The 25,846-nt window shown below is 37.8% G+C and overlaps 1 long non-coding RNA gene across 2 annotated transcripts in view; it reads right to left on the bottom strand.

Annotated features, from left to right (window-relative positions):
* LOC104686129 overlaps positions 1-25,846 on the bottom strand; it is an 80,060-nt gene that overhangs the window by 36,143 nt on the left and 18,071 nt on the right. The window contains exon 1 of one of the 2 annotated variants that reach the window (XR_002044447.3): positions 13,177-13,345. The exons of the other annotated variant lie outside the window; for it this stretch is intronic. This is a non-coding gene — a long non-coding RNA (uncharacterized LOC104686129). Of the gene's footprint in view, positions 1-13,176; positions 13,346-25,846 lie in introns of those variants that run through there. 2 annotated transcript variants of the gene reach the window in all.

Below are 25,846 nucleotides of genomic sequence, written 5' to 3'. Positions count from 1 at the left end.
GATGCTGTGCAGCCTTCCCCCTCCACATCTCAGAGGCTGGGACTGCACCAACTTCTGCCTGTGTCATCTGTGGTCTCTGCCTCCCAGCACGACTCTGTAACTCAGGCACGCTGCCAGGATGACACGGCCACATGGCCTCTGATCAAGGAGTAAGTTCCATTACAGCTATACACTATTTTGCTGAGCAGCACAGACATCCCTTTAATATGGTATCTAGCTGCCTCTGCTGCTAGCAGATGTTGGGAGTAAATTGGAATGATTATCCCAGTGGTCTGATCTGTAGGACACCAGTGGGACTAAAGCTGATACATGTCCGTAGTATGAATAGAAAACGAATTACCAAAAGACTATATGTAAATTGTCCCAGACAATTTACATCAGAATTGTCTTTGCTTTGATTTAGTAAACCTTATTTAAAAAAAATATATATATATATATGAGTTTCAAAGAAGATCTCCCTAGAAAATGGTGTCTGTGTAAATTAGCAGTGAACTCTAAGTTGTAAAAAATCAAATCCTATAATCACTAGGAAGACAAAAATTTCAATACGTATTCAAGGAAGAAGAAACAAGACAGCAGAATATGAGTCAAATTGTAAATACAGTCAGGATGGCAACTTTGAAACTCCTCAGTGTCTTGAAAAATGCTAATGAAAGGAAGGAGACAGCTATAGACTTGGAAAGTTTTCATAATAAAATACATTGAAAATTAGGAAAGGGATTGGCGTTTCTCTGGGAAGGTTGGTTATTTTTCTTAATTAGTCCATAAGGTAAAAGTAGAAACAATTAGATCCACTAAAGCATATCATGAAAGAAAGGAAAAAAATTAATCTGACACAAAAAGAAATGAAGACTTGGCTTTTCTAAAAAAGAACTTTTTTCTCTCACAATAGCTTTAGAAAGCATTTTTCTACCTACATCTTACTTCAAGTTAGCTTTGTGCTTCAGAAATCTAGCAGCTGAGTCAGTGGCAACTGGCAAAAAGGGTCTACACATTCACTCCCTTTACGAACTGGTAGAATGTAATTTGAGCTGACTCAGAACTTACAGATGACATAATAGAGCAATACTTTTTTTTCATTATTGATGTATTTGTGGAGGGTATCCATTTTTTATTGTGGTAGATGCTTGAGAGAGAGTCTTCAAAGAAAAGTACCAGTTCAAAGGTGGATTGAAGAATAAGCTTTCCATTTTAGAAATATTTGAAGGAAAATTATAATTTTGGCCTTTGTCTTGTATGATTTTACTTTTTAGAATTAGAAGTAGCAAACAATTATTTAAAGGAGAACAAAAATCATTATTTCATCATGAAAATTCCAAATACAAACTGGGGAAACTAAAAATTTCCAACTAACCTTGGAAATTAGATATATGAAATCAAAACAGAAATAAGAGATCTATTTTTATAACATAAAAATAATAGATTTTTTTTACTACAATCATAAATAGTGCAACAAATTTATGTACTGTTTGGGGCTCAAATATGGGAAAACTATGCTAGTACAGTTACAAATGCAGTATTTGGTACAGCATTTTTGGTACACAGTATTTGGTACCCATTTGATACTGGGCAAATGAAACTGAAATTATGAAGTGGTATACAAGAAATAATAGAGCTGAATTAGGCAATAATATTATTCTGAAGGCTCCTTTCTTTCACCATGGCTTTTAGTTTCTCTATCTTAAATTGTTTCCTAAGATTTCCCAATTGCTTCTGCTTATTTTGCTTCACTGTGGGTTTGCTCTTCTTCAGGGCCATCTGACCTCATTAAATACTGTCTCATAAATCACTTTCAAGAAGAGGGTGAACTGTCTCTGATCTAGTTATTGTTGGCAATCTTTCAGAAAGCAAAGTCATCTATCCTTATTTTCAGAAATGGCATCACTACATTCAACTATCTAAATCTCCCCTTCCCTCCCCGCAAAGAAAACAAACATTGACAAGAATAAGAAATAAGGGATGAATTCCGTTCAAAATTGAAATTGAATTAAAATAGGAAATACCAATTTATCTTTTTAAAGGAGCACTTATTTATTAGGTACCTTATGCATAAAATGCTAGTCTGATGCATGCAAAAAGTAATAAAATGTATGGTCTTTATCACACAATTAAGCCAATACTGATCTAAGATTACAGCTCTAGGTGTCTTACAGACCCTTGTGCAGACCCCTGCGCTCACCTGTCTCACCAGTCTTGATTCAATACACATTTTTTAGCTTAAGGAAAATAGGAAATCATACCTTACTTGACCCGAGCAGGATAACAGCTGCTGTCGTGGGTACAGATTGCTTGGCTTAGGCCCTAACCAGACAAAATGATGAAATCTGACCCAGCAAAACTCTGGGGTAGCATTTGTTTGCCAAAACTTGAACAAAGGTAAGACAATACAGGCAGTGGTGTGAAGTGTTGGAGCGTTTATATGAGCATGGGATTGTCTAGACACTTTAAAGCAATGGTAAAATCAGCTCTAATTGCATCAAATTAAAATTGAAATGAGTGGGTGGGAGGGGTTGAAAGGGCTTAGCAGCAAAATAGAGGTGAGGTTTAGTGAGACTCAATTGCTGGGCTGCACCTGTGTAACATCTTAGCAAAAAGCAAGGGACAGTCTACTCAGCTGCAACTAAATAAGACACTTCTTGTGGGCTTGGATGAAAATTGTAAACTTCTTTTTCCTTGTAGTAAAACCATTCCATATACAATTACAAGGTTATTGGAGAGTCATCCCCAGATGGCTTTTAAAACAGGTGTGACAACGCACGCTGTAATTTTTGGGAATAAGGTCAGACAAGATTACAGACAAGTCTACTGTCTGCCTCCACCAGCACACAGGACTGTGATGCCCCAGGGAGTGGACACAAACCCTATTAGTGTAGATACAGGAGCCAAAACCTAAAATAAAGTGTAAGAAAAGGATTTTTTCTTTTTTCTTTTTTTTTTTTTTGCCTTAGGTTTTGCTTTTGCTTTAAAAAAAGGATAAAAGCTATACTGGCAAAAGGACCTTTTCCTAGTAGAACTCCTAGGCCTCCTTCCAGCATAGCTCCATCAGCAAAATATATCACTTAACTAACAGACTTGAAGTGAGCCAGTAAAATTTTAGTCTAGACCAGTACTTGGCGTTCTATTCCAAACCCAATCTGGGGAGATGCTACGTGTTCATATTAAAATTCTAATTGACCATGAATAAGTCATAATAATTATAAACATAATGTATCTAGACAGCATAAAACCCAGGCTTATTGTTTTGCATTTTGATATTATCTCGGTACAGCCAAGAAAAATGCCAGTGATACATCTTTGTGAAAGCTACTGGAAAATTAGTTTCAAAAAAAGGACTGCAAGATGAAAGCTACTGGAATAGCCCCAAAGCCAAAAATCAGAACCTGGTCAGCCTTTCTTGACCTATCACTCAAGAAACTCATGATAAAATGATTATGAGCCACATGCAGAAAATGTGAGCAGTTGGATGCATAGAAAGCAGATAATAGTTGTTTCACCACACATCTCTGCAGAGCAGGGATTTCTGCCAGCAGCTGAGAGTTTTGCCCTTTAAGCATATTTAACCTCATAGAGTGAAAATCTTTCCATGGTGTTTGAGCTTTAGAGATTTAAAATTACTGTGCTCCTCCAGATGTGACCTTCCCTTCCCCACACCCAACAAAGGCAGCTGGTGAAAAGGCTGGATCATTCTTCCCTACTATAAATTCCACAGAAAAGGTCTAGGGAAAAGAGAAATTCCCCCAGTTTATTTTAATCAAAGTTTCTACAATTTTTACTTTCCCTGTAAAATGACAGGGATAAAGCGTGGAGCCAAAAAGAAAACTGAAACAGATAACATTAAACAGGAGAAAAGGAATGAAGAATTTTAGCTTTTTTTTTTTTCCCCCAAATGATTTAAAAAATTAGGTCAGTTTTCTTTAAAAAACAAAGGAAAATTATTAAGAGACTATCTCCTAAAAATGAGAAATTGTTGATGGGTTTCAAACCCAGAATATTAACAAGGTTATTTAAATCTGTCTTAGAGAAGGAAGGCAACTCACATACATTATAGAAACTGCCTGCATCAAAGAAAATTAGGCAAAATTTTTGAAACTGGAAATATTTAATAAAGAAAATATAATACTAAGAGAAGAAATTTGAGGTGTTGCTCTAACCCATTTGCAGAAAGATTTAGGCAAGGATTTGGAAGGAAAGTAACCTATTCTGATACGCTTGTTAGAGGATAAATGTTAAGAGATAAGACTCCAACTATTCGTTAATCTTTTTCTCAAAAGGTCCCATTATTTTTCATGAAAGGAATTGCAATTTTCTCTGTAAATAATTTTTAAAACATATTTTTGACTCAGAACCAGCTCAGAATTAACTTTTTCATGGTTACTAGTCTTAATCTGGCAAATATTGTGCACATTTTCTAAACTCAGTATGCTCAGCTAATAAATGCAAGTGTCATACTTACACAGTAGTGATACAACAGAAAAAAACAAATTCACCCCATTAAAAGATTATTAGGAATGCAGTTTTAACTGCAGTTTAAATGTTAAAACCAGAAAAAGAGACATTTTGGAGTCCACTTTAGTGTCTGTATATGAAAAATATTGATCCTGTGGAGACATCCAGATTTCTTGAGAAAGACAGTACATTCAATAGCTTTAAACTGAAGCCAGTCAAATAGTGCTCGAATTTGGGATACCAGCTAGCTGGGTAGTGCAGGTGTAAAAGTTGCATTGCAGTTTTGAAGCCTGCAGGAGCATTGAGACAGCACAGCAGGAATGGTGCCTTTGCTTACAGGTCCCTTATCACTGTTCAGCAGAGAACCAGTTGTCCAAGGCTATACAGAAGTGATTGATAACAGGTATTGATATATGGTGTGGCCACTCACACCCTTGTGCCTGAGACCCCACCTTGGACCTAAGCAATGTCCTAATAAAGACATATTAATCAGTTTTAATGATCCTCATGGTCTTCCTCTAAGAAAAACATACATCTCTGTAATGTTATGGACATTTTTACATCGTTTCCCTCTCTGCTTTTGAGCAATATTGGTAACTTAAACATCAGATTAATTCTTACAAGCACCATGAAGAATTTTTCCTTTCAATTTGACAATGCTCTTCTTAAAATAGTTTTGGGGATTATTTTTCTTTGCTAGCTTGTTTTCTCCTATCAAATATTTGAGACTGGTCAAAGGTTACAGTTTAAACCAGATGAAAATAACCATTAAATGAAAATAACTACAAAGCAAAATGTGCCCAAAACATAATCTAGTGTCATGGGCTAGCAAGCATAGTCCCGGAAGTGATGTTCTTGCAAAGGGGTGCTTACAGCTCCTCTGTGACCTGACAGAACCTATCAGCTGGCCAGTTTGAATATGGACAATTCTTTGAGCCACTTAAAGCTGTGACCGCCTCTGTGATCCACACTTAAGAATAGGAAACTCTGAGGCAGAGCCTCTCTGTCTCATTTCCGGTGCTGGGACAGGTGGCTGTGGGCCCCGCACGGGGGCTGGCTGGCCCAGCCCAGGCCCTGCTCGGGCCAGGCTGGGCCGGGCCACGGCCATCCTGGAGCCGATGGGCCCCGTTCCACCCCTGGAATCCCCCCAGAGCAGGGCTATGGGCAGCCGGAGTGGCTCAGCTTCCCCCACTCTCCACTGTGGCCAAGGCCAAGATTTCAGCTAAAGCTGCATCGCTGTCCGCTGTCCGGCACAGATCATGTGACCAACAGCGATAAGCGACGTTTCCAGCTGCAAGGCCTAGGTGAGATTAACCCTTTTAGTGCTGTGAAGAGCTGAAAACCTGAGGGAAGAGAGAGAGGAGATGCTTAAAGCTGAAATTCTGTTGTGAAGCTATGATATATCAGAGTATCCCGTTGTAATTTCATGAAGATATGGGGGGTGGAGTGTTCAACTCGTGAGCAAAAGCACCTGCGCTGAGATAGGCAGATGCTGACGCAGCTGTAATTTCATGAGAAGTTTGAACAGGGAGAGATGGAAGCGATGAGGACTTTTGCCCAAATGGGAAAGGAGAAAACCTCAGTTCCTAGAGATGCTCCCAGAGATAGTCCTAAAGATGAAGATGATGAGGACCCTTTGCTCCCAGGGAAGGAGAAGGGCCTCTGTTCTTAGAGATGAAATGCTCCCAGAGATGGGTGAAGAGAACTTTTGTTTCTGAATGGCTCAACCTTAAAAACTTCAAGAGTGGACCCTCGAAAGCAGTTGTGGGAAAGCTGCAAGTCGGGGGAAGGGACTCACATGCGAGCAGAGAGACTCCTCTTCCTAAATGGACTGAACAAAGTTATTTGGAAGTGGGCGGCTGTCTCGTTGTGATAATGTGTTCATAGCATGGGCAAGAGAGACTCCTCTTCCTAAATGGACTGAACAAGGTTATTATGGAAGTGATAAACACACTGAGCATCTCAAGGGTTGTCTTTTTACATTGTCAGTGGGAAAAGGGAGGAAGGTGGGGGGAGGAGGAGAGTTCTGAAGGTGTGGTATGATTCTTTTTTTCTTCTTTTAGGTCTGTTAATACACTTCTTTATATTCTTTCAAGATTGGTGCCTGCTTTGCATTTCTCCTAATTCTTATCTCACAGAAGATAAACAGTAATGAGTATTTTGGACCAAACCACTACATCTAGAAATCCCCAAGTCTTGATTCTGTTAGTTCTTTATTTTATTATTCTGAAATAGCTGTGTTTCAAACTGTGAAATCTAATTCACGGAAAGACCATAACATTAAATAGTGCATACACCTGAGAAACAACAGCATTTTACATTTACATTTACATTTTACATTTAAATTTACAACTGAATAGGAACTGCAAGGCAGCTACTGTTTTGTGAAGTAGTTCAACACTCTATCTTTAAAAAGAACATATAAATTATTCACAAAAAAAATTATCCATCTAGTTTGGATTTGACCCCTAAATCATTAACCCGAATAACTGCATTCTTTTTTCCTTTGCTTTTGTACTAATGTGTGCCTGGGTACATGTATGATATATAATTATAGGCAGCTCTAGAAAGATACACACGATTCTTCTCTCCTGTGAGACATTTATGTTCTTCCCTAAAACAAAGGATGCTGTAGGATTGTCCTAGGTAACCCAAAGTGTTGTTGTATTCCATATCTGTCTGTGCCCAAATTGTTACTGTCTCTTGAAGACCCATAGGTGTATCCTGAAACAGGCTGGGGGCTGCCAGGGGTTTTAAAGCTGGCCCACAGAAGTAGAACATGCTCTGGCCTCATGGTCTCTGATGTGGGCAGAGTCTCTCTCTTGCCTTTGGTTTGCTCTTGTGTCTCATGCCTCGCTTATCTCTTGGGGTTTTTTCCGTAGAGCTGAGACAGCATGTGCAGGTAATTCCCTTATGGGTTCTCTCTCTCTTTCTCCTTTTTTTTCCTGCTTTGGAGAAGATGAGCCCTGTGGTCTTGGACTGCCTTGGGTCAAATTCTGGGGGTGATTGCCCACAGTCACAGCACAGTGCCAGGAAGGATCAGAGCAGCCCTACTGCAGACCAAACCACTCCTGCTCTCCAGCAGTGCCTGGCCAAGGAGAGAACGCCACGAGTTGCCCCAGCCCAGCTGCTGTGCCTTGCCCTGGCTGCCTTGCCATCTCCTGCCATGAGGAAGGCAAAGTCCCTCCACGAGTTCTAGCCCCTGACTGAGTTCCAGCTGCTGCCAGAGTGTGTCAGCTGCTTTTCTCAATGCTGCTGCCAGGGAGAGAAGCAGGGAACAGGGAAAGATGCTGATGCCATCTCCCCGTTATCCCCCTACATGAGGTTGCCCATGGCAGCCACCCTATTGAAAAGGTTACCCCACCATTCTGGGTTTCTCTTTGTTCTCAGGGAGCTGGTGAAATTCAGCAATTTTGCATCTAGTGATTATTCACTGTTATTTCTTGTCACTGTTTTGCTTGTTGGTAAAAAGTTATTTTTTCGCTTATTTCTGCTCATGTTGCTTTTCTCCTTATTGGTGGAAAGGGATTGGTTGAAACTGAGGGGAGGTAACTCATTTTAGAGCCTCCACCTCTTAAATTTTCTTAACCCAAGACAAGTATTCGACTTCATGTCAGACTGACTTGGCACTCCACAGATAAAAACCCTCAATTTTTTTTCAGAAATATACAAGTATTGTTGACGAAGGATCATTTTTTTCCTTCACACAGACAACAATTAGAACTCATCATTTTAAAATGCATGGTTAAATTCCACATCTCATCTAGTCCCAAATCTTCCTGAGGGATTGCCTTTGTAACACAGGAGCTAAAATGAACTGTAATGCAACATATAGGTCAAAGTAAATAGCTTCTACAGTCATATAGGAGTTAGTAATTTAAATTCACTGTATAGGCAGTCCTAGGATTAATGGCAGTGAATGATGCAGATACAGGTTCACTGAGAGAACAGTGAAGTTTGCTAGAAGATCAACCAAAGAGAAATCAAATTGAAACTGTAAAGCCCTGCTGGAAGTTGAACTCATACTGTGGCATAAGCATAGTTTAACTGTGAAAATTTCACACCAAATTTTGTAGTGTTTCATGTGCCAAAAGGAAGGCGCAAGAGCTGACATCAGTGTCCAACTGTTCTTAATTTTTAGAAGAAGAAGAAACAGCACAGATTTGTCAACAACTGATACTGCAGTTTCCACACAAAAAAACCCTGAAGATCTAAGCCTGCTGAACCAATTGTCCGGAGATACACGTTGAATGCACTCCTTTAATGCCTTAGAAAAATTGAGGGAGCAAATCCAACAAGTATCAGTGAAATAATCTGTATTCACAACACTGTCCCAGTTTGTTCCCTATTCATTTGGCATTACCTCTATGCTTCCTTCTTTTCAATCTACATTTGCTTCCCTGATTGTTTTCCTGGTGAGTGTCAGACTAGCAAGAAGCACACACTTGCAGTGCATTTGTGTAATGTAATGTGAACTCTTCCCTTTGTCAATGCTAGTGATACAAGGCAAGAGTCTCAGTTCATCCCTTGCCAGTCCCTGTCCACCCTCAAATTCTGAATTGTGTGTTGTAAGATACCAAAAATATATATATACACGGTACTTCTACTTTGTAAAGCAAAGCAAACAGCAAAGTGTGGATTTCTTTTTTCCCCATGGGGAGAAGTGGTTGAAAAAAGATATTTTTTAGAAAAACAGTTCTTAAATTTAAGTCATTCACAGACCCCCCTGTCTTTAGCTCAGTACTCTTTCCATTGACACTTTCCTGTAAACATAACTTTCTTGATTGATATGTGATGGAGAGCCTCATAACTTGCTAAGACTCAAGCATTTTCACATGTTGACAGGCAGGTAATGAGTATAACCCTGAAAATAGCAGGAGTGATGGCTGTCAGCAGGAAAGTTAAGAACCAGTAAAGCTGAAGGCTTAACGGGAGGTATGTTAGAAAAAAAAAGCAAAGTGAAGTCAGTCTTGTGACAGGTATCAGCAAAAGCAGAAGAAAATGGGTCTCAGGAGAAACTGAAGTAAAACAAACTTTCCTGTGGAAAACTCATGATGGTGCGGTTGTTTTTATAATGTGCTCAGTACCTCTGTGGTGTAGGCATAGTTTACCTGTGAAATTTTCACACCGAATTCTGTAGTGCTTCACATATTAAAAGTTAGGCACAAGAGCTAACCATGAGTAATGTTTGTTATGTGATGAAGGCCTGACCAGCACTGTAACACCACCCTTATGAGGCCCGCAATGACACAGCCTCTTGGGACTGAAGAACAGGAGAAAAGGGTGCTTCTTAAAGAGACTTCATGATGAAGTAGACTGCAGTTCACAGTAGCTTGATTATGATTGACTTCTTGAGATAGGATGAAGTGAAAAGAACCCTTTAAAGAAACTAAGCAGAAAAAATAAGGAAAATGGCAAAGGTAAAACACCTGCTGTAAAAAACTTCAAGGGAGTTAGAAATGCAAAAGCTGAACTAGTAACAGAGAGCAAACCACCCGGTCTGACTTGCTACATAATTGAGTGGATTACTCAGCACAGAGGATAAAAAAGACATTTTAAATCTTGAAGAGACTGGAAAGAGACACTTGACTGATGCAGATGTCAAAAGAAAAATGGCATGCTGGCAAACATCCACAGAAAGATAGAAAAAACCCCGAACAAACAAGCAAAAAAACAGAAAAAAAAATATCTTTCTTCTACCCACTGAGGTAACTGGGGGAGAGCGGCTGGGAAATGTTTCAACTTTCTTCATGTAGTCCAGTTTTGTTCTTTATTCTCTCTTCTGACGGCATGATTCGGTGTACTTTTCACTAAATTCCCTGTACCTCTCAGAAACTGAATTTTTGCAGATGGCTATATTTTGAAAGCGAGAACAAGAAGGGATACATCCTGTACAGGTGCCAAAGCCATGCTAGTATTTGCTCATTCATGCAGCTTGAAAGAGATGGCAGGGCTCCACCACGCACTTCATTTCTGAGTTGTGACAATGAGGCAAACAGCTGCCTCTGCCCACAAACTTCGTGAGAGGGCTTTCTCTTCCCCAAAATAGATTGCTTACTGGAAACTGCTGGTTCTAAAAGCAAACACAGAAAGCTGCAGGGATTAATTAATGGGTGCTTTTGAAATGCTGTGTTTTTCAAATATTTTTTACATTATATTTTATTGCTTTTTCTAATGTTTCCCAAAAAATCTTTGTTTTAAGCCAAGGTTTTACATTGCTTATCAGTTATGGCAATGACATGGTCAGTAAAAATTTTGCTTCAAAAATTGTTTAAAGGTCACAAAAAGTCATTCCACAGAAAATTAAAAGATTCTTTTGCATCACTGACTGATTTTCTTTATTAGGAGTAAGTGCTATCTGGCTTTCTGTACTTTCACTCACACAGGGTATTTTAACCACACAGGGCTTTTTCCCTTTCTCTAGCAAGACTAGGAGACACAATTCTTTAACAAATGACCTGGGATTTATGGATTTCAGGAGGATTATTGCACCTGAGCCAGTTCACAGTCCCTGGGAAAAACTCAGTGTTGTAGAAACTTCTGGCATTTTGTGTCTTGAATATGGATTTCTTTCACAGCTTCTCTAGTGAGAAATGCTTGTAATGAGAATAGTGCTGCTGAATTCAGTCATCCATCAATTCCATATAGGTACATTTAGGTTTAAGAACCAGGGAAAATTTCATACAAGTTTGGTATTCAGCCATTCAAGGTAGTCTTTCTTGGTTTCCATGGACAGGAAATGGTAATTTTGTACGACGTGGAGCTGTGGCATGCTTTAATAGGCTTCTGTTCTGGATTTCTACTCCAGGAAAAATGGAGGTAGCCTGTGTTCCGCAAAGTATAATTATGGCCATCACAAAGATATAAAGAATATGTCTCATTAATCAGAAGTCCAAATTCTGTCTACTAGTCTATATTCTGCAGTCTCTGCAAGTGGATGTTTACAAGTTAGTATCACTACTTAATGGCAGAAAAAACCAGCTGCTTTTTATTAGAACTGAAAGATGCTACTTCTTTTTGACCACACTTCTAAGCTAAACTAGGGCCATCTAGGAGACTGTGGAAAATATTCTACCCCCCTGAAGAAGAAATGAAGGGTTTTTTTCCAATCCCTTGCTATTGGCACACACCATACTGTTAGCACTGCTCCCTGGAACATTCAGGTTTAGAAAGTTATGATTCACTTTAGCCCCAGTAGTTTTACATGTACTGTGGTGTGTTACAACATTTTGCAATGAGGAATTTCCACCAGGGCTGCAGCCTTCCCACCATCTCTCCCTCAAGAGTCCAAATGACCTGCAGGCCTTGCATTAGAGATCAGACTGCTCCTATACACCTTTCCCCATCTGTTATTTCAACATAACTTCTCTTAATTGACATAGTAAGCAGAAGTAAATTATAACTGTGTCTATAACTCTCACTAACCAATGAAACTATGTAGTTTGAATACTGCCAACAAGTTTATCACTTTTCTAATAACCAATTCCCGTAAGATTACTCTTTCCTAGACACAGAAAGAAAAATTAATAACATGGTCAAGGGTCTCCATGTAAATTTTACCTTTTGTAGGCCTAGCATCACAACTCTGACCCCCAACACCCCCCTCTCATTACAGTGGTACTCAGATAAATCCTGAGTATGAAGAGACAGAGAAAATATGTGCTCATTGCAAGTAACAACAGGAAGGCTGACTTGATCCCTCATAAGGTCAACATTCACTTCAAGCCAAGACAATTTTGCTTAAAATACCAGAAGCCAAAATATTGCTGGGATAAGATTTATATGTAATAACTGAGCCTTGACCTGTCATCCCAAAACAAATGCATCATTTTCCTTTCATCAAAGAGCAAAAACTTTTCCCAAATGTTCAAACTACAAGGGTGTTGGCAGAAAAATTGCCAGATAAAATTGGTTCTCTAACTGCTTCTGTTTAGCATATCAATCTACAGTGTAATTTCAAACTCTACATTTAAATAAACTTCTATAGAACTTTTGTTAACCAGCAGGAGTGGATGGAGTAAAATGCAGCAGCTGGAGTAATACAACTTGTGCCTGAAGTCATCCTAACATAATGAGGCGTAGACTCTGAAAAGGGAAGTCAATCCTACAGCATCAGGTTTGCCATCTCTCTTTTGTTTACCACAAATAGCAAGTTTCTCCTTGTGCTCTAACTTTTATGAGCCTACCAGAAGAGGTAAGTTGCCTAAAAGTTATTCAGATTGGTGTCCTTGCCAGTTTTCATTTTGTTTTCAAATCCCACAGAAGTCTTTTCACTATCAGATCACTGTCTGGGGAAAACAATGAGTCTCAGTTCATTAATGAAGCTTTATAAATGTTTCCTGCTATTTTTTTTCTGTTTTTTATGTGGTCTACAATGTTGAAATTATGAGGATTAATGTCCTAGGTCAAGCCCTTTTAATGAAACTTCTTTTATTCCATGTATACACACTGGGATGAATGAAGACCTTTATTTTTACACTTGGAAAATCACAATATGACAATTTAAACTATTTCTTTTAAGTCAATATATTAAAAGTCTCTGTATACTAAGTCTTCTTTTTATTTGTAATTAGTTTATTCTACCAAATATATATATATAAGCTATATATCTCAGCTGAACTGTACCTGACAATTGCCTAATCAGATTTAAAGAATTATTTAAATTAAACTAATTGACAGACATGGACTAAACAAGCAGTATAGTGAGGAAAGTAGTGGAAAAACACTGACCTATGATACTTGGGGGAATCCTCCTCTCTGACTTTGTTGTAAGCCTTTCTGAAAAGATATTTTTCTGTTTTTCTCTTCTGCATCCTAGACTACTCAGAAATTTTCAGCTTCTCATTTCCTGAGTAATTCTTCATTCTCTCTTCCATCTGGTGAAAGGAGAGATATATTTTCTTCTATTTCCCTTCCTAGAAGAAATAGACATATAACAGTTTTCTGATTCAACCCCAAAAACCACACCCAGCTGGTAGCCTCATTTCTTCTCTATTTTGTCTCTTTTTTTTCCTCCCTATTATTCAAATGACCCAACTGCTTAGCTTCTCTCACTTCCAATTACAGAAAATATTTCTTTTCCTCACACTTTCATCCAGAGAAAAGTAAGCAGCTCAGCAGCACCACTCAGCCACTGTGCTTTGGCATATTTCCAGTTGCCACAGATTATCATGTAATTTTTTCTGTTTGCTTGTGCAGTATCAACAGTCGGAATTTTTTGCTTATTTTTAGTAATGAACAGACTATCTCAAAGCTGTATATTTAAAAATGGCCATTCATCTAGAATCCTTTTCTTTATTCTTCTGATCTCCATACTTGTGTCATTTTAATTCTCTTGAAAAACTGTGAAAAACAGAAATGACCCTCCAAAATGTTCTCTCTTAGATGTCTGATAGCGAAAAATTTGATAAAGTTGATAAGCACAATACTTAGATTTCCTTTTGTCCAAAGACCACCTGAAGAACAAAAGGGTTCTTGAATTGTTGCTTATAGACCTTTCAGAGACTTGCATTACATAATACTTCTTCTCATGCAAACCTACTAGAAATACCCATTCAGTTTAAATTGGCTTGGCTGCAAACACAATAATGCATTTTGAAATCTGGCTAAATGATTATAAACATTGACCAATGATTAACAGCAGCACACTGAAACAGAGAGGTGTCTAATGATGATACATCTGCTCCTGTTTATCTCCTTCATTCATGATCCCCGAAAGGAAGAAATCAGCATGCAGATGATAGCAATTTACCCTAACTGGCATATGCAGAGGAACGATACACAGGTGTACAAACAGAGCAGAAACACAGGCAGAAGATAATTACATGGGATACAATCTGTAAAGATGTAATTCTGGGATAAGAAGAAGAAGGCTGTAATCCAAAATACATATATATTCTCAGTGGGAGGAAGACATTTAGGGAAAGGTAAAGCCAGGAAAAATAAAAGTGACTTCCAGGATGGACTACTGAAAAACAGTGCATTATTTTTTAACTAATTGCACAAAGAGATGGACAATGAAAGCAGCAGAGCCCTTTCTATCAGTTTCATCTAGAACATTGTTTGTCATGTTTTAGTTTTAAGGAGAGAAAGGCCTGCAAATTATTGAAAAGGTATATTGAGTACAGAAAGGAGTGGGAATAACTCTTCTGGCAAGCAATAATTTTGATAGTCTCCTTCTTTCCAACTGATGGATGCCAGTAATTGAAGAAATTTACTTTCTTAGCCTTCTGAAGTACGTAATGAAGTAGTATACATGTTTACAGCTTGTTCCTTTAGGATAAAGGAGAATAAAGACATAAATGGTTTATTAGCTACAGGGATTTTTGGAAGGTGGAGCCTTTAAAAGATTTTCAAAGTCAGATTTTTCACTCCACTGTTACATTACAATGTCAAAAAGATCTCTCCTGAAGTCCACTTTTATTTAATACTACTTTTCTGCACTGTGAAAAGAACCATAAACAGGATAGGCTTCACATTTCTCATAAAATATTTTGTAGCACATATTTTTCTGATGAGCCCTGAATTTCTCTGGCAATTTACCTATGTCATTGACATACAGTTGCTTTTATTGGCTCAGTAGATTTTTTCATAAATAGCAACCACATACAGGATTTTAATATCAAGTCAAAATGGCTGTTATGCACTTTTGTGCTCTTTGTTGCCTCTACAAATCTGCACTTTATAAATCTGGGGGTTTTTTATTTCTCTAACAGTCTGTAATCTTTCCAGAACTCTAAGCTTCCATATGTTGGTAACCATAGATGTAGTTTTCCTATACGCACTTGCTAATATTTGTTTAAGATGGAAAAAACCTAAATGTGACAAAATTACACCCTTAAAGAATTCTGTTCTGTTTCTTTCAAAAACACTTGCATTTGAAAACAAAATAGTATATTTTGGGGAAAATCCAGAAATGCCAAAAATAGTTGCAGAAAGTACCCATAGTATGACAGAAAATTTTGGTTGTATAATTGAAGTCCATAGTGAGAAAATAAATGAGTAGTAGAATTTTCTCTACTGCTATTAGGAAAAATTAGCAAATAGTAGTCACAGCACCAAGCTTGTGTGACTTCAAAATGCTTTTGGACCATGGTCTCAGGCACATGGTGTGATTCTTGGAGTGTCCTGTGCAGGGCCAGGAGTTGGACTCAATGTTCTTGATGGGTCCCTTTCAACTCAGCATATTCTGTGATTCTAAGATTCTATAATAAAAACATTTAAAAGCCTAAGGCTATGAAAGCAACATAATCTCTGTCACATCTGAACTTGGCACCTCATTTCTCCTGGGACAAATTACCTGCTGGCATGAACTGGCTCAGATCCACTGAGATTTGAATTGTCAAAGTAAATTAACTCAATGAAAGGAGACTGGCCTTTTGTTTAGAAATGTTTATGTTTGTCTATGTTATTTGTTTTTATTGTTTCTTCTGTTTATTGCAGATCCTGTGATTCAGCCACAAAGATCTAAGCATATTTTGCAGTATAGGGTCCACTGCACTCCCCACTGATGTGGCCAAAGTAAGGTGTAGTCAGGAATGAAGCACTCCTTTTTTCCAGTGCCAAAGAAAACATGGAAAATTCAATCATATGTGGGTATGTGCTACAACCTTGCCTCCAAAACCACTGCTAGTACTTTTCTTCTGCTACCTTTTGGGCTATAGGCAATTTTTTTTTTCTTTCAGCCACCTGTGGTTTAAATGAGCTTGTTTTCTGCTGCAATGGAACAGAACAAAGACAAGCTCTCACCACCACTTTAGCTGAGGGGCATTAACAGATGAGCCCCAGCTGCAGGCGTTGCAATTTCTGCACAGCTTTGCCCAAACTGCATAGAGAATAGATATTTACCCCCTTGCCCACTCAGAGGGAGCAAGAAGTGACATGAGAACAAGAGCCAGTGTCTGCAATTTTTGTATGTATAGTTAGGTAGGAGATACACATACAGCCTTTTGTGAGTAACGAGCAAATTATAATTTCATCTCCCACAATTTATTGTCAAAAACACTGTAATTCTACTTGCACAGGAGCTAGAAATACATCTCTTTAAAGCATCATCCTCTCTTCTGCTGTCAGCTTAGACTTATCCAGACATATGAATCTATAGAAAAACAATGGTCCTATTCACAGAAGAAGAGCTGACAACTACCTGCCACTGTCCTGCAATTCGAGGTGTTGTTTGCTCATTTCTTTCTGTTGCAGCACATCATGATAATAGGCATGATCTTTAAATGACCTTTCAGTACATCCTCCTGTGCTTCTTCTGGCTCAGTTCACAGCCGGAAACTTCAGGGTCTTTTCTAGGCTTAAACTGGGTATAGATCAAGCTTAACAATACTCTTGTATCAACACAGGTTCGATGTCAGTCCTGTCACAGTGCATGTCCTGCTTGAGTAACTCAACATTTTAACCCCTTTCCTTAGGGATTCACCTTCTTTCCAGCTGCAGATTCCCTGTGACATCTGGCTGTGATAGTTTGTGGCCTAAAATGTACACATTTAGACTTTTTCTGTGTGTACAACACCATCTTAAACCATAACACTCAAAACAGCTTCCAGGGACAAAGTTACAAGTGTTGAATATAGTTTCAGGTGGAAAATAATTCTAGAACAAAATATTTATCTGTTTCTTTTCCCACATATTTCATATTTTTTATTACTTCATGTCACTATTGTCATAAAGAAAAAGAAGTCTTTGAAAACCATAAACTGGTGTGTGCTATTAGGAAGATGTTTTGACGTATTTAAAAGTGTGTTTCCAATGCCAGTATCTTCCATCCAATGAAAGTTTTCACATCCTGTTGCTGATTTTATTTTGGTTTTATTGCAGCTTGCTTTCTCTGGAAATGTTTGCATGCTGTACATTTCCAGATACCTGATAACTGGTTGCTGTTGGTAACTACTACACTGAAATTTCAGGTTTTAAAATTGTCACAGTGTTCTAGTTGTTCTTATTGTTATTTTTTAATATGGGAAGATTAAACAATTACAAATAAGTCACTTGACTGTGTCTTTTCACACTAATCTGATATATTTACAGCAAAGAGATATGTAATTGGTGAAGCTGAATAAGTCATGCTTAATAAATTTTAACAGGCAAGTGCTCTTTGATAAATTCACAGCACATTTTTAACAAAATAGCTCTTGGTTGTCAATGGGAGGTAAATGACCTTCATGTAAATCTTCTGTCAATGCATTGCTTGTAAAAGAACTAAATCTGAGCAAGGCACTTTCTACAAAGTAGAAATGGCAAATACCCCATCGGTTCCAAAATATGTTTCTTCTAAAACATAATCAGATGACAGCTTGGAAGCACTACTTCAGCTCAGTATCAAAAGACCTATTGTGGTAAATCACAAATCATAACACTAATGGAAAAACATCATAAATGAAGTTGTGGACAGACAAAGGAATTAGGATGACAGATTTTCCTTATTCTTTGCCCCTTTTCTAAAACTGCATCAAAATTTTATACAAGTGAATAGTTCCCTATGATTTGTGATGTTTCTTTCATGCAGGACCAGCTAATGATGGGTACTGGTGATTGAAAAGACTCAACTTCTGTAGAGACTGCACGATGGAGGAATCAGGGAAGAGACAGAATCTTATAATCTGTATGTATAAAAAAGAAAATCCCATTAGTCAAGATCAGTTTTTATACTCTTTGAGATGTACTTCACAAAACTTCTTCTTCTGCTAGTGAATAACAAAGCTTGCCTATGAAGTACTCTGCCACCTATCTGTATGAACAGCAGTATATTATAAAAGATCATTATTGTTCCTCTAAGAAAAAATTATGCCCCAGGCTTGCAGTTTTGGTTGTTGATGAATACTTCCTGGAGCATGTCATATCCAGGTTATGCCTGAAAACCATTTTCTGAATCAGTGAAAAGTACCAGACTGGAAAAATTTCATTTTACTTAACTGGCTAGCACTGACTTAATTCTTACTCACTAGGAGTCCAATTTGTCTTGACGCAACATCTATTTCCAGTAAAGAGACCATCAGAATTGCTGCTGCCAAGAAATGAGGACTGAACTGCACAGTACTGCATGAATTATTCTTCAGTCTACTTTGTAAGGTTCTGCGTTTTGTCCGTGTTAGCTGTATGTGATTGTATGTTCTGTTTAGGACTCACTGGACTAAATTCACTCTTCCACACAGTTTGAACTACATCAGTAAAGCTGCCATAAAGCTACTCATTTAACCAGGTAGTTAAGACTTGCCTGTGACCATTTTATGCATGTGAAATCATCAAAACCAGTCAAAGCATACAAGTATATCTAGACCAGAATCTCCCTTCATGTAGAGGCAATTTCAAAGGCAAGGCAAACCTATCATGTAGGAGAAGCCAATATAAATGGCATATGAAGAAGCCAAAGGAAGCAACTGGTTCTAACACAGCAGCACACAGTGATACCCACCAGCACAGATCATTCAAACAGGACCTGTACTTCCCTCTACAAGTATTTCCCTTCTGTTTTTTAACACCAGCTAAATTAATGCAGACCTGATTTGGAATAACACAAGTGGATGAATTAAACTACTTATAATTAAGCTATTTTTTTTTTTCAGACAGAAGAAAAGAAACAGTGAAGTGCATAAAGGAAGTATGGTTCTTTCTAGTTTTCCCCACACCCCTCCTGCAAGTTGAATTTCAAGTGGCCAGTAGCATTATGCAGAGATTGCATTGGATCTTTCCTAAATGATTCTGTGATATTTTCTCATAGGAAAAGACAAAGGACTTGCATAGTGTAGAAAAAAAAAAGACTGTTGGTATCAAAGACAGTACTTACTTTGCTCAGTGAAAAAAGGTTTACCCTATAGCAAAGGGTATTACTTTCTACACTACAATTATTACAGTTATTATTACATTACAATTATGGCAGAGGATTTAATTTGAAATGAAGCTTATTCCAATCTTCTGATTGAACCTCCAAGTTTAATGGAGATAAAAATGAAATCTGGATTTTATAAATAAAGTTTCAAGAACACACTACTGTTAGAAATTTCAGGGGAAGCCAGAACAATCATCTCCTTGTGCCATTTTTTTCCTGTACTCATATGGGAATGGAATGCAGGGAATTGTCACCCTGGTAAAATTCACAGTGAAGAAGAAGGCACTTGTTTTGTTGATTTTGTTTTTGAAATATTTGCTTGGAAATTTTTGATTATTTGCAGGCAGAATGAAGGTTCCCTTACATGGAAGATTTTTTAACATATTTTTGAGATGTGGAAATTTTTCTTTCTATCATCCAATTTGGTTTTAATTCTCCTCAAACCAATGTTCTCCTAGTTGGTCTACAAAAGTAGTTGGGTTTTTTGTAAGAAAGCCTGAAGCTAAATCACACAAATTACTTTGGGTAGATGTTATGTTCAACACTTCTCTGATCGGGCAAGAACTCTAACAAATGTTGTTCAGATTCTTATTAAACTATTCATAATCATGCTCATGTTTTCCACTTGTATCTCAGCATGTGAGGCATTGTTCATACTGCCTGAAATGCTGTCCACAGATGTAGCTTCAATACTGCACCCAGCTCATACTTAGCCCAAGAGTTTTGTGATTCACAGGAAATACATCCTAACATTTCAACCCTGAAAGCAATAGGGAACCAAAAACATATCCAAAATACAGCTCTTTGAAGTAGAACAAACAAACAGTAATATCAAACTACATCTGAGAGCAGGAACAAAGGCGTTGATTTAAAACAAAAGTGATTTTTTGTCCTTCCTGTTGTCTTTACAGTACAGGTAAAAATATGAGATATGGCTCTCTTGGAATTCTACTGACATAGTATCTCTGATTGCCTTATAGAGCTATCAACAGCTAGCTCAGCTCCTTTGGGGTTTTTCTGACATGCTTCATAAAAATGAATGTGTGGCAACAGCATGAGAGTGTGAATTCTAGAGATGCTGTAAAACCATTGATGCACTTCAGTAGTTTGGAAGCCCACCAGAGTGACTGATGCACTCTTAAACTACAAGTTTTAATTTAATTAATTAGGATTTCCCCCTACAACTAGTTACCAAATTCTATTTTCTTTATATGCAGCAAAATGATGACATTAATGAGAGAGTGTTTAATCAATTTTACCAACAAACCCGAGGACATAACCTGGCCTAGTGTTACAACTGAACCACAGAGATTGTGTCTGAAAACAAAGCAAGGCACTTGTACTCACCGGGAATGCACTAAATGGTGAATTATATTGGAAATAAAAGAAGGATTTTTAAAACTAAGTAAATCCCCTGTACATAAACTGTGTTCAGAAAAGTTATTTTTAATCCCAAAGATTATAGCAAATAGTCTTTGGAATTTCTGGCTCACTTCTGTTAAAAAAATCCATAGAATTCAATTTGTAGTGGCTGCCAATGTCTTTCCTACCCAACTAATTTCAAACTGTTTTCCATGTACATTTTTAGTTTTTATTTTTACAGTTACATGACACTCTATTAAATACTAGATGAAAGGAGATAGAACAGCACTGAGAGAACACCAAATAAATATGAAGCTATTAGCAGTGACTGTATGTGTTTAATAATCATCCCTAAGTACAGCTGTAACCAGCATATTTTCTTAATAGAACTGTGCACACAAAAATACTAAGCACCACTTTTCCATTTGCAGAGGATCTTCTTATCCCAGTCTATCTGTACCAACAAATCTTATCCAAAACTAGACTCTTAAATTCTTAGCAGCAAAGAACTAATTTAATGAAAAGACTTGTTCTATTCTTTTCTCTTCTTAACAAGTGTGATACACATCACCAGTGAATTCCAAGGATAGCATTATCAATTCAGATAGTCTATACATAAGGCTGTACATTGAACTAATGGGAACAAATCACTTTCCTCAACACTAAATAGATGTTTAATGTCTTTTCAGAACTAGGATTGCAAAAATGAAACTTGATTCTTAGATCAGCTCTTCAATTCAAACCCACTCATCTTTCGTCATACGGATGGTATTCTCCCTCCAGCTATGGACTGCACATCCTATAAAGGCTAATCCCATGTAGTGGTTGGCCCTTAAGAGTGCAAAGCTTTTGTATTTCTTCCTCTCAAACCCTAGGAAAATGTAATTAATTGGCAGGCAATTTACATTATCCACTAATGACATTATTACATTTATGTTTTCATTAAACAAAAGCAAACTACTCTGGAACAAGAGAGCAGTAATGGAATAATGTCACTGTCAGGACAGTGGGAGTTGAAGGATAAACAGATTCTTTTATGGAATTCTTTAAAATCACATCTAAGTAGCCAGACGGATGAAAATGATCAAGAAATCCAAGTAATAAATTAAAGATTTTTTTTATTTTTTTAGCTATTATCTGGGTATGTTAAAGTGATCTAGGATATAAAAACTTCAATTCTGCTTTGTTTTCTTCTACTTGCATTGAATGTCAGCAATTCTTTGAATCAAAAGGGAATATTTATGGTTTATACTAATATGAAGGTGCTACTTTTTTGACACTCAGTATTAACCAGAATATTCCAGGTTTCTCCATACTATGGAAAGAAAGCATTCATAATAACACCTGAATAAAAATGCAGAATATTTAGTAAACATAAAGAATTTTAAAAAGAGTGTTCAGTAGGACTAAGATGATTTTTTGAAAGCAGAATTAAACTCCTAAATTACTTTTGAGTTCTTACTTTCTTGGTCACATTAGAAGTAAATAGAAGATGTTGACTGGTGATTATGAAAGTTTTATGTTATAATTTTTATTGGTAGATGGCTCAGTTCATATCTGTCATAATGATATAAACTTCAGCTCGACTGTGTGCTAAGTGCAAAAACTGTAGAAGTGCTGTCAGGGTACAAAAAGCATGACAAGAGGTAGCTGATAGTGAACTATTAATGTAAGCATCTTACTAAAAGTCTTCATGTCTCTAAAATATATTTAAAAGACTAAATTTATAGAGGGCAATGTATTGCCAATGTATGAGTTATCTGATACATCTCTGTGGTGATTTGGGAATTTACTCATCTTTTTTATTTCCTTTTCTGTTATCCTTAGTTTTTTCTTATACCCAACCAGTTCAAATGTAATAGAAAGCTGCTACACAGTAGAAGGCTATGTTTCTATGCCTCTCTTTTCTTGCAATATTATTGATATTCTGACTTTATGATACTGAGTAAAATTTAGCTCCTCTATAGATTCACAGAATTATGCAGGTTAGAAGGACTCCAGGAAGATCTTCTCATACTGTAAATAATTGTTGCATGTTTACACAGAGAGTTTTTCTTTTGATGCACCTAAATGACTGTGTTTCATCAAATTCGGACGAGATGGAATGAACCAGGAAATATTTTGTTTTGCAAAACCTCAGGCATTATGTTTTGGTTTTGCAAGTACAAAACCACCCCATGTTTTGGTATTGAATTGTCAATCCAAAGGAAGCAATAAAAGAAAAGAATGGTAATTATTGCAGCAGAATTATAAAATTAATTTGTCTTGCTAGAGGCTGGGGATTTGTTTGAATACAAAAGTTAAACTATCATTTATTTTTCTGTGTTACTTCAAAGGGTTGGAGAGTCTTTTTGAGTTCTCCAGTCTTTTAATTAAAAGACATTTTGTGGTTATTGTTATGGACAATACCTGACATAGAAGTTTCAGAAATAATGGGTTTGACATTTGAACCAAACTCTGCCCAGGTTCAAACTCCAAATGCTTGACAGTTTACAGAAGAATCATAGAACCGTGAATCACAGAATACCAGGTTGGAGGGGACCTCAAGGATCATCTGATGCAAACTTTGTTGGCAAAAGTACAATCCTGACAAGAAGGCTCAGCACCCTGTCCACCTGAATCTTAAAAATGCGCAGTGCTGGAGAGTCTACTGCTTCCTTGGGGAGATTATTCCAGTGGCTGATTGCTCTCTTTGTGAAAAATGTTCTTTTTCAGTCTAATCAGAATCTCCCCAGGAGTAACTTACCATTATCTTTGATCTTTTCCATATAAAAGAAAGCCTCTATCTTCACAGCTACGTGTTAAATACTAATGGTGATAAGGTCTCCCCTAAGCCTTCTTTTCTCAGGGCCGAACAAACCTAGTTCTCTCAGCCTTTGCTCACATGGCAGGCTTTTCAATCCTTTGATCATCTTTGTGGCCCTTCTCTGGACACTCTCCAACCTGTCCATACATCGCTTTTGTATAGGAGGGGCCAAAACTGAACTCAGTATTCCAAGCGTGGCCCAACAAGTGCTGAGTACAGTGGGATAATGGCTCCTGTATCTCTGCTGGTGAAGCCCTTGATGCAACCCAGCGTCCTGTTGGCTTGCTTTGCCACAGCAGCATGTTCTTCACTCATATCGAGGTTCTTTTCCACTAAGAGCCTTTCCACAGATCTTCTTCCCAGCTTGGTAGATCCCATCCTGTGCTGTACTTATGGATTATGTTTTCCCAGGTGCAAAACATTGAACTTGTCCTTGCTGAACTTCATAAGGTTCTTGTTAGCCCATTCCTCCAGCCTATCCAGGTCTTTCTGCAGGGAGGCTCTCCCTTCCAAAAAGTCAACTTCCCCATTCAGTTTGGTATCATTGGCAAACTTTCTCAGGGTACATTTGATCCAATCTTTCAGATCACTTAGGAAGGCATTGGACCCAATATTGATCACTTGTGACACATTGACAGTTTGAAATGGAACAATTTACCGCCACCCTCTATGTGCTGTCCATCAGCCAGTTCCCCACCCATTGCACTCGATCATAAGACAAAGAAAAATGTCTTTTTTGTGCTGCCTAACCCAATGAAATTATTTTTTGGTAATTTATTCTGATAGAGTTTCAATAAATTCTTGTCTGGTTAGAATTAATGACAAACACAGCTGTGCATTCTGATCCTTAAATATGAACTTGAGAAAGAGTAATGCATTTTTTTAAGGAGCAATCTAATGGTAAATAACAAAGGGGAAAAAAGGCTTCCACATTGTAACTTGTAATAATTCTGGAAAAATAGTTTTTCAAGTGTCAAGTATATGAAAAGGCAGGAAAAGGTTCTAGGCATTTTTCAAATGTGACCTGCAATATTTGGGAACAGACTCAAAAGAACCTCTTTCCTGTTTTGCTGGTCTTGGTAATCATTTTCAAAAAGAAAAAAAACTAATTCCACCTACAAACTTGAAGTTAATCAGTTGTCGCCCTGCTGGGCATCATAAATGAAAGCATTTTCATAATGAGAAAACAGATCAAAACATGTTTCACATCTGGTGACTGCAAATACAAAGAAAACAGTCATTAGAGCTAACAATCTTCTGGGTAAGAAATTTCTTGATGAGGGTAAGTAAGCTTGAAATTTCCCCATTTCAAAGGTGAAGTGGGCAAAAGAAGTGAGAAAAGAGTGGAAAGCTGCAATATCTTCCTCTGGGCATGCTGGGATGTATGGAGCTGGCTCCTGACCAGGGCTGATCTGGTAGCTGGCACAGTGCAGAAGACAACCTCCTTTCTTCACATAACCTTTATAGCAGCGAAACCAATCTACTCACAAGGCAGAGGCAGCCTGGAGAATGTGTTCTGGCTTAGGGGCAAGAAAACACATCCCACACACCCCACTCCCATTCTTCTGTCTCTCATTAACATGTGTTTTGCCTTTATCAGCCTCAACACACTCCCCATGCAGGACGGAAGGTAAGGACAGCTCTGCCATTTGAGCATCTCCTCCTTTTGGAAGAGCTTTCTGCACCCACACAAAGTTACTCGCATGCCTCTTTCCAATGTCACAGTAACACACATGGATCTTCGGTGAATTTTGAAGAAGCCACATTCATAAATTTGGTTTCTCCCTGGCAAAAGTTACTGAGCTGTAGGATTTCCTCACCCAAGAAATACAGACTGAATGTTATGTTTCTTTCTTAATTTATATTTCCATAAGTACTTACACTAATTTACATCTGCCTGTGGGTTGAGCCTGGGTGCTTTCAGCTGCTGGCTAAAGACTGGCTAAAGATCCAAAGAGGACATTTCCATTCTTTGCAGCCCTGCTCCCTGCTCTGAAGTTAATTCAGAGCCGACTGAAAGGAAGTCTCTGTCCTGCCAGTGCAATTTCAGTTTTAAGGGTGTCCAGGATTTAAACCCAGACCTTGATCCAGGCTTCCTAAATAGCTTCCATCCTTTTAATTGGCTAAATCATAACCTTGTATTCAGAAACCCTCAACAATTTCATATGATTCCAAAGGGACTTTACTGAAACATTACAAAACTAGCTTTTGGTATATTTTGGCAAAATGAGTAAAGTGAAAATTCAGCCAGGGGATAATTTGTTGTGGGATAGAGAAAGCAGGATGCTGGCAGACAACTCCTTTAGAAATCCTGACATGCAAAATAGGATTTCTATCGCAACAGGTGTGTGGGGTGGAAAATTAGGTCAGACAAGTTTTCCTTCTCTGTGTGCAATCAC

This window comes from Corvus cornix, chromosome 1 (genome assembly GCF_000738735.6).
Source record: "Corvus cornix cornix isolate S_Up_H32 chromosome 1, ASM73873v5, whole genome shotgun sequence".
NCBI classification, from domain to species: Eukaryota; Metazoa; Chordata; class Aves; order Passeriformes; family Corvidae; genus Corvus; species Corvus cornix.
This window is presented reverse-complemented; position numbering and strand designations above follow the sequence as displayed.